This window comes from Glycine soja, chromosome 3, assembly GCF_004193775.1.
Source record: "Glycine soja cultivar W05 chromosome 3, ASM419377v2, whole genome shotgun sequence".
In the NCBI taxonomy this organism is placed as follows: Eukaryota; Viridiplantae; Streptophyta; class Magnoliopsida; order Fabales; family Fabaceae; genus Glycine; species Glycine soja.
Window position 1 is genome coordinate 30,971,702 of NC_041004.1, and position 10,432 is coordinate 30,982,133.

Genomic DNA, 10,432 nt, shown 5'->3' on the forward strand with positions numbered 1-10,432 from the left:
GATGATATCGGGCCCAAGACAGTCAGGAAATGACATCGATGTTTATCACAGTCACTTGATTGAAGACTTGACAAAGTTGTGGGAAAAAGGGGTTGTCGTGTTTGATGGGTATCAAAATGAGACATTCAGGTTGTGTGTAATGTTATTTTGTACCATTAATGACTTTCCAGCATATGAGAATTTGAATGGATACAGTGTTAAGGGCCATCATGCACACCCTATTTGTGAGAAGACACAAGCTATGTACAACTGAAACATGGAAGAAAAATAGTATACACTCGGCATTGACATTTTCTGAAACCTTATCATCCTTATCGGCGATTGAAAAAGCTTGTAATGGAAGTCAATAGCATGAAAGTGTGCCTATACCATTAACTAGTCAGTAGGTTCTTGAGTGGGTTGAGGACATCAATACTATATTTGGAAAGACCCAAAAAAAGTTGACAAGTAAAATTTGCATATGGAAGAAGAGGTCGATATTGTTTGATCTTTCATACTGGTTCGATCTAGATGTTAGACATTGTATCAATGTTATGCATGTGGAGAAAAATGTGTGATAGTGTCATTGACACACTTCTTAACATTCAAGACAAGACAAATGATGTTTGAATACTCGTCAAGATCTAGCTGAGATGGGTATACATGACCAGTTACATCCAAGGTGTGATGGTAAGAAAATATACTTGCCTCCAGCATGTCGTACTTTGTTAAGAAAGGAAAAGACATATTTCTGTCAGTGTCTGTGCCATGTTAAAGTGCCACAAGGCTACTCTTCAAATATTAAAAGTCTTGTGTAGCTAAAAGATTTGAAATTAGTTGGCTTAAATTCTCATGATTGCCACGTCTTGATGCAACAATTGTTAGTTGTGGCGATTTTAGACATTTTGCCTAACAAAGTGAGGCATGCCATAACTCACTTGTGCTTTTTATTTAATGCCATTTGTAGGAAAGTCATTGACCCTATAAAGTTAGATGACTTGGAAAATGAGACTGCTATTATCTTATGTTAGCTGGAGATGTATTTTCCTCCTTCATTTTTCGACATCATGGTTCACTTAATTGTTCATCTGGTAAGGGAAGTTAAATTGTGTGATCCTATTTATTTACGATGGATGTGTCCGGTTGAGAGATAAATGAAGATCTTAAAAGGGTATACGAAGAATATATACCATCTTGAAGCATCCATTGTTGAAAGGTACATTGCAAAAGAAGCTATTAAATTTTGTTTAAAGTACATTGAAAAGGTGGAACCTTTTGGGCTTCCCAAGTCTCAGCATGATGAGAGAGTGGGAGGAAAGGGTTCACGAGGGTTGCATGTTAGAGGAATTGCAACAAACTCATTTGTATATACTAAATAACAACAATGAAGTTTTTCCATAAATAGTTCGTCACGAAGCTTTAGTCAAGGAAAGTAACCCAAAAATGACCAAGAATAAGGTGTTGCAAGAGCATAACAAGACTTCCTTAAATTAGTTTAAAGATACAATCTTTGGTGACGATAATACTTCTGTAACGTTAAGGAAGTTAGCAGATGGGCCTACAAGAAATGTTAGAAGTTGGCAAGGATATCATATCAACAAGTATTCGTTCTACACCAAATCACAAGATGACAAGAGTACAATGCAAAATAATGGGCTTAGTCTTAGGGCTGAATCCTAACACTTTGCTACTGTACATGATGACAATCCCCGTTTAGTGTCCATGCCTTACTTTGGAGTCATTGGAGAAATTTGGGAGCTTAATTATGTTAAATTCATTGTGTGTGTTTTCAAGTGTAAGTGGGTTGATAGCAATATCGATGTGTGAACCGATGATTTCAAATTTACTTTGGTGGATCTAAAGAAGCTAGCTTATCAGAATAAGCCTTTCATCATGGCAGAACAAGCTAAACATGTGTTTTATGTTCAAGATCCTTGTGATGAAAGGTGATCAGTGGTTCTACACGGAAAAACCATTGGCCTTAATCTTGAAGATGATGATTTAACCCTTGATACTTGTCTCACTCCTTTCTCCACACAAATGCCTAATGTCAATGGAGAAGAAGAATTTGACGATGTCCTTGCAAATCATAATGATCATGACAAAGGAGAATTAATTAACATTGTATAATGTAATATTTTTTTTATATTTACTTGTTTCCATATAAACAATTACATAACTTACTATACTTTTGAGTTGACTTTAATTAATGTTGTTTTTTAACAGACACATGACTACACCATCGAGCTCCTCTCCTCATTTTGAGTACATTCGCTGTCTACGTCAAAGAAGACTTGAAAAGCAACACGACTCAAATCATTGGCTACCAGACCTGTTGGGATGGATAGACTAGTGGTTCATGTTGATCCTGCTACTGGGAAAGCTGATGGTCCCCACAGAAGGAAAGTAAGAACGTATTTGGGTATCGTCGCTTGAGACAAGGTGAATGTTACATTTGTTAACCGAAAAGAAGTTCTTATAGCTTAGAAGGATTTGATTTGGGTGGACATTCAAGTATTTGAATTAAATGTTGAATGTAATTATAATTGGTTGTACTAAAAATCTTAAAATGTTGAATGTTATTGACTAACTATTAAATGTATTTTTTGCATCGTAGGCTGAATTTGATATTCCAGAAGCGTCCAACCAAAGGACAAAGAAGAAAATCCTTAAGATGGTAGGAGAACAATGGAGGCAGTTTAAGCCAGATTTGACTTCAAATGGGCTCTAACACAAGTTAAGGAGGATGAGGATGACACTGTTTATGAGAAGTACGGTATCAACAAAGAAAAATGAAACCAATTTTGTTAAAGTCGTAGAGACCCTTCATGGGAGGTTAGTTGACTTGCATTGTTTATGAATTTGACAGTTATGCATTATTTTCAAGTGCATTTTGTTGACAAGTTTCTATCTAATTGTGACAAGATGTTAGAAAAAAGGCTTAGGCCATCCAGAAACTAAACACTGCCCCACACGTGTTGTCTCATGGGGGTTATGATTTACTAGAAGAAACGTTAATCAAGGAAAAACAAAAGAAACGATTGGAGCAAGCAACCCAATTCGGGAGCACAGAAACAATCCTTGATCCTTCATCTCCGATTGGACGACATGTGAAGTGGAAGATGCCTCGCACATAAAAATATGGTCAGATGACATCTGAGGCGGCACATGAAATTGCAGATAGGATTGGAAGTTATTTGTTATTTCAATGCTCAATTTTTGTAATAACAACAGTAGTCTGTAAACTCATGAAATATTTTGTTGACTGGAGGATTCCCTTGAAGAGCAGTCAGAACATGAAAGCTTTGTTGCCCACGGATGTCAGGATGTACTAACTACTGCCATTGGGTGACCATAGCACTTTAGTCATGTCCATGTTGTTGGAGTCGGTGTGATGATTAGACATTACTTTGGACCAACTTTAACAAGTTCATGCATACGTTGTTCAACCCAAAAGAGTTTCATTGATTAACAGAAAATATTACGGAGCAGCTGACACAGAAAATCAGGGACGAGCTGGAGCAGTCAATCACTAAAAAAGTGACTTGACAACTAATGTTGTCTTTCATCCAGATGCAGTCCCATAGGTAATCCAGGGACTCGTACTGCCTCCTGAGCCCGAGGTTGGTCCTTCTGTTGCCCGTGTCAACACAAAGGGAAGTTCTGTCTATCCCTCGGGGTAGGACCCAGATATGGGTGCATTAGACAAGTATGGGTTGTATGTTGATAACAATTCTCCCCGCCTGGTTGCCCTTGGAAGAGTTTATGAGGGGTCGACAACCATCCACAACGTCCATTTGGGCAATGATCAAGTGAAGGTCAATGTTGAAGAAGTTCGAGATGTTGATGCTCGTGTTCTTGTACCCACTCAAGAGGTTCAGTTAGTAGGGCAAACCCTTAACACCTTCTTGTACCCACTCAAAACATGTATTTCCTTTTGTTATGTTTGTTATTATTAAAAAAAGATTGTTATAAATAAGGACCTGAGGGACCGTCGAAACCTGTAGATAGGTTGGAACCTGATGATGATTCTGCAACATTTCCTCAATGCTATGCGGGTGTCGTGGGATTCAACTGTGTTTGGGGTGTATAATGATGGCATCCCCTTGTACATAAAGTATGGAGATCTTTTTGAAATAGCACATGGTGGTCAATGTCTCAACATCTCTGTTATACAAATGTGGATTTTGTGAGTCTGATAACTGATATGCATAAGCATATTCTATAATTAAGACATGTAGGAATTACCAATATGCTCTTCTTTTATTGCTTCTTTTTGTGTGAATCATTGGAATTTTGGCATCCTCTGAGTTTTTGTGTAGTAGATGCCTAGACTGTTAGATTTATACTGCTTTGATGGTTTTTGTTTTGTAGAAACACAGATAAGGGATTGAAAGAGAAGTTGAAGCCTGATGATTCTCGCATAGCGCACTAGGCTCGCTTAGCGAGCTGTAGTCGCTTAGCGGGAAGATTCCTGCTTAGTGTAAGGAAGCTACTGGGAGAGCTTGAAGCCCTACGAAAAGGTGCTAAGCGTGTGTTGCATGCTTAGTGCAAAAATTGTGAAAACTCATATCAGGAGGATTTTTAAGTGAGAAACAAGGAAAAAAAGAGGGGACTTCGATGAAGAAGTAATACTGAACCCTAGAGCTCGAAGAAAAAGAAAAAGACAACCAATGGAAGCCACAGACTATCCCTACATTCATCTTCCTTCCATTCCCCTTCATATTTCCATCCCTTTTGTATAGTTAGGTCTCTCATGACAATGAAAGGCTAAACAACCCATTGTTAGGGAGCTTTCCACCAAACTCCCTTGATGTAATAACTTTCACTATCTATTTAATGTTATTACTAGTTTTCATTGTCTCTTTTTGTGCTTATTCACATGTATTTGGTTTGATCACCCATATATATGCTATGTTTAGGATTTAGGCATTGAAAAATATTTTTAATCCTTAAAACCAGAAAGAACATCTAAATGCTTCATTGCTAGGGATAGTGTGAGGTTGTTTAACCTGTTTATACATCTCTTTTAGTCATGTGGTTCAACTAATTTAGTTCTTGAGGGATTAAGAAAGAAATTAGGGAAATTAGGCTCTCTCTTGTGAGGAGTCACAGTTTAAGTATATTAATAGATGAAGGTGATAATTAGAATAATATTAAATATAAAAAAATTAATTATATTGCATCAAAAAGAGTTTTGATAGGAAGCCCCCAACATATACAACTCCTGCTTTCACAATCCTTCGCCATTCCCAGTGTTTGTTTTTCTTGCTCAGTCATAGCTTAGAATCGTATAATTATCTAATTTACAAAAATGATTCAAATTGCACTTCTTAAATCTATTCATTAATTGCACACAAATTGGATATACATCATCTTGAGTACAAACAAAATCCATGTGGAAGAGATACTTGATCTTACCATTTTAAAATACTGCTCGGATGAATTGGTACACTTGCCAATGAGTTAACAAAGTCACTTTACATTACAGTGCATTACATAATTGATTGTTTTAAATTGATGCATAATTTACTTTATTTGAACAACAATATGCATATGAATGAGTTAAGTCTACGATCAAGGAATACCTTTGTGTATGGATTCCTTGAGCCATAGTTCATACATAGATTTGGGCAATCACAACTTGAATCTAAGGATTATATTAAGAAATGAAAGCAGAATTCACAGAGAGATGTATACCTAGGAGCCTACTTGAATGAGTAAATAAAACTGAACAAATCAATTTAAATAATGTATGCACTATAATAACTTAATGTTCTCCCATGCAGTGCACATTGACAACTGGTTGTTATATGTCCTAAGGACAATGTTATCGTCTGGTCCTATTCCTTACACAATAAGCTCGATAACTACTTGAAAGAAATTATTAACAAATCAGTTGTACTTTTTAATATATTTACTTTATCATTAGTAATTGACATCAATATTTTAATTGTACAATATGCATTCATGTTTCTTTTAATTAGTGCTTTGAAGGGATTCAACGATAGTCAAGAAAGTAAATCCAAGACTACTGCTAAATGAATTCTAGTTAAAGTAAGTAATTTAAGTAATGCTTGATGTCTTAAAAATTACATTTTAATAATGTGTACACTAATTTTCGGTTAACTTTAAATATCTTATTGAATTATTTACTTTGATTAAGTTATGTTTTATTATATCATGCAATATTTTACTAATCCAAGATCATTGAAACCAAAGATAATAAAGGCAATTCACATTTAGTGGGCAAGATCTTATCTCAGAGTTAAAAATGAAACACTAGGTGTTTAATGAATTTTACAATTGTAAAAGTTATGTTTAATTATATTAGATTATAGATAATTTTATGTATTGACATTATTGTTTTTTAACTATTTATTATAATTGATAGTAATTATTCAATAATAATATAAAAATTTATACTATGAAACTTTTTGGATTGGTTTGTTTTTTAAGTTGCAGATTTGGGTAATATTAAAAAAATAGATAGGATATTAAAAAATTGTAAAAAAACAACATCTATTTTCCTAAAAATTGATGTTGTGGTACACTCACAACATCAATAATTGATGTTGTCGTGTGCACCACAACACCGATTTTTAGAAAAATCGATGTTATTAGATGTAACATAATATCAATTTTTAGGAAAATTAATATTGGTTTTTACATATTTTACATTTTTTTGATTTATTGTTTATTATACGATATTAATTTTCTTAAAAACTAATATTATATAATGTATCTTAATATCGGTTTTGCATAGGCACGGGTTACCTAATAGTTAGTTCTTAAAATTTTAAAGTGATAATTTAATCTTACTTTTTTTTTTCTTTTTCCATTTTTACATTACGCCAACATCACAGATCTCCCGACATATTTGTTTTCACACAACAAAGGTATTATGAAATTTTCTCCAAACAAATTAATGTAAAGTTCATGCCAATTTCTTCTTATCATAAACACTAAATAATTACATTCCCAGTAAATTTGCTAGATATTTATGAACAAAGAGACCATTACAAAATTTTCACAACACAAAAAATCTAGTTTGATGAAAATGTATTTTCTTATGTGGATTTTTCATATGATAAAATTATAAGATAATTTTATGTTTATCTCTCTTAATTTAAGAACATTAAATAATCATAATTTTATTAGAACTTTTAAATATTTATAAAAATAAAAAATATAAGACGATAATGAACATCCTAGTTTTATTCTTTATATAAAAAAAATCACAAGTGAACTTTTCTCTCTGCATGTATTACAAATTAAAGGTGTATTTGGGTTCCAATCACATTGAACGTAACCGACATTTTCTCTTATCCATCATCCGTGTTCATATTTTTTTCGTTTTATGTATTGAAAAATACAAACAAACGTTTAATATACCTCAAACAACAATCTAATTCTAAATTACCCTAAATAGCAACATTTCATCTCTACTAGTATGTATGAATGATGATATAAGTTGAGAATATATTCAACCTACTCAGCTTGTTCAATCAATGCATTGGTTGGGCATCTGTACTCGTGGTCCACACAGAGTTATAGCAAGTTGAAACGTGGCCAAAACATACATGAATCTAGCAATGAAACAAAAACAAATCACATTGCGAGCTTTCAACTTTCAAGTGATATATATACGAATATATGATAGGGGGAAGTTATATATGCATACCACATAATTATTAATCTTCAACTTATATCTGCTTAACACAAATGCAAGAATCTTGTTGACAATGTAGGGTCACTATTCAATATCTTTAACTATTAATGATTTAATTTATTTTGCATATAAATTCAATTAATTCATTTAATTATAAAAAGAAAGACTTAATCTGATTTTGGTTATTATTAAAAACGATTTTTTATTTTAATTTTTTTCAATAATCAACTTTATCTTTCTAAAATTCAAAATTATTGTTGGATGAGTTTGATGTTTTTTTAAGTGAGTCATTTTTAATACATATTTAAAAGATCATAAATGATTCAAGTGTGTTAACTTCCGGTTAATTTGTGAATGATGTAAATTTCCGGTTAATTTGTGAGTGCTGTTAATTTAAAAGATCATAAAAGATTATACGAAAAAGATGAATTAATTTGTTTTTTCAATTTATCCATAAAAACTCAATTCAAGATTTATTCAGCCTGTTTATTTGACACGTACACCTATAATTATTGGGGGACGTCGGAGAAGATAAATATATAATTTTTTTCTTTTATTTTAAGATAAGAAATAATTTTAAATTTTTAAAAATTAAAAACAAACTATATTTTAATCATATACTATGCTCTTTTCTAATCAGATAAACTTTTATAAAGTGATACCAATAAAAGGTAGTCAACCTATCTATAGAATCTATGTTGGAATATCACACGCATATATCACCAAGACTTGCACGCCACTCCAAATGAGAACAATGATAACTAGGAATGAGTAAATAAACCTAGCCCATGAGGTATAAAGTTAATCTAGTATTTAATGGAAGAAAGGGAAGGGAGAAGTTATCATGGATTCAAATTTCTCTCACTAATAAAAAAATTAATAAATTAATAATTAGTATTGATATATTTTTTTTAAAATGTGACCCTGGAGCGAAAAAAAAACAGCCAAAATCGAGAAAAAAAATTGTCTTTTGGTTGTGCATTTTAGGCACTATATAACTTCTAATTAACCAGAAAATTAATCAGTATATCATTTAAAATTATATTTCTTTTGTATTTATTTGTATACTTGAATTTTTTAATCGTCTAATACTTTCACTTTATTCTATTTTATCTCTTTTTCAATTAAATATAAATATTTTTTTCAAAAAATATTTATACTTAAAATTAGTCTTATTTCAAAATTTAAATTATTTAAAATCTAATTCATATATTTAAATATATTTATTCATTATAAATTTTAATTATATTAAAAAATATCAAATATAATATGTAACTAAAATATTAATTTAATATATCAGTATTGCTTTCATAATTTTAAAATTTCTGGATCCGTAATTGTCTATATATAAAACTTAGGTTGATTCGTTCATAATATTAAAGCCCAATTATCCATCATCTATGACAGTGGTAGCAGAACACCTTAATCGCACCAACCCAACCGCACTAACCTTGACACATCAAAACAAAAACCCACCCAAATCGAAAGTGTACTTCTGACAGCTTTGGTTCATGAATGTCAACTGTAGGGTTGGGTCAGGGGAAGTTTTTTTGCCTGAACCCCGGCTAGACCCATTGCATGCACATCCCTAATGATAACTTCTAGGGTCATGCCAGGTGCACCCAGCAATATTGCTGGTGCACCCAACAAATTAGTGAATGGGCCATTTTGTTTTTTATCTAAAAATTTTAAAAAGCGCTCCTCCTTTCGGAAGAACCATGCGCTTTTTTCTTCCTGTTACTTCTTTTCTTCTTCCTGTTCCTAGTGCTTCTTCTTCTCCGCGAGTCCCGCGAGCCCGGCTGCTTCTTCTGCTTCGATCAGACGTGTTTTGCCTTTGAGGTTGGCCTCCCTAACTCCCCATTGCTTTTAATATCTATTATTGTTGTAGCATTTAGCCTAGGATAGTGGAACCTTAGGGTAGAAGACGCCGAAAAAAATGGGGAAAGCGCGAACTTGTTACGGTGGCTGTTTCCGGAAGAATCGTGAAGACTTCTTTCGAAACTTCCAGAAGAAGTTCTTCCAGAAAATTTCCTGAAGTAGGGTTCTTTCGGATGAAACAAAGGGTCATCCGGAAGAATCATTCTTCCGGAAAGTATCCGGAAGAAGTGGTTCTTCCGGAAAGTTTTCGGAAGGATTCTTCTGGATGACCTTTGGGTATTCCGGAAGAGCCACTTTTTCCGGAAACTTTCCAGAAGAGCAACTTCTTTCGGAAACTTTATGGAAGAACTACTTCTTCCGGAAGTTTGTTTTTTTTTTTTAAAATATTGTTTTGTTTTTTTTTTTTAAATGAATGAAGTTGTTATTTTATTTTTATGAATTAAGTAGTGTATGTTATTGAAATTTTTTTAAAAAAATGAGGTTTGGCTTTCTTATGACAAATGAAGTTGTTTTTTTTATAATTTAAATTGTGTATGTTTACTAAATATTTATTTTTAAATTATTTGTGTTTTTGTTTATAAATGAAGTTGTTTATTGTTATAAATTAAGTTGTGTGTGTTTTTGTTTATTGTTTTTTTTAAATTAGTGTATTTTATTTATAAATGAAGTTGGTTATTTTTATAAATTATGTATGCTTTGAAATTTTTTTCTCCCAATTTTGTTTTATTTTTATATATAGTTTTAGTTGTGTATGTTTACTAATTATTTATTTTTAAATTAGTTGTGTTTTTTTGTTTATAAATAAAGTTGTTTTTTTATAAATTAAGTTGTGGATGTTTACTAATTAATTATTTTTACATTAGTTGTGTTTTTTTATAAATGAAGTTTTTTTTTATATAAATT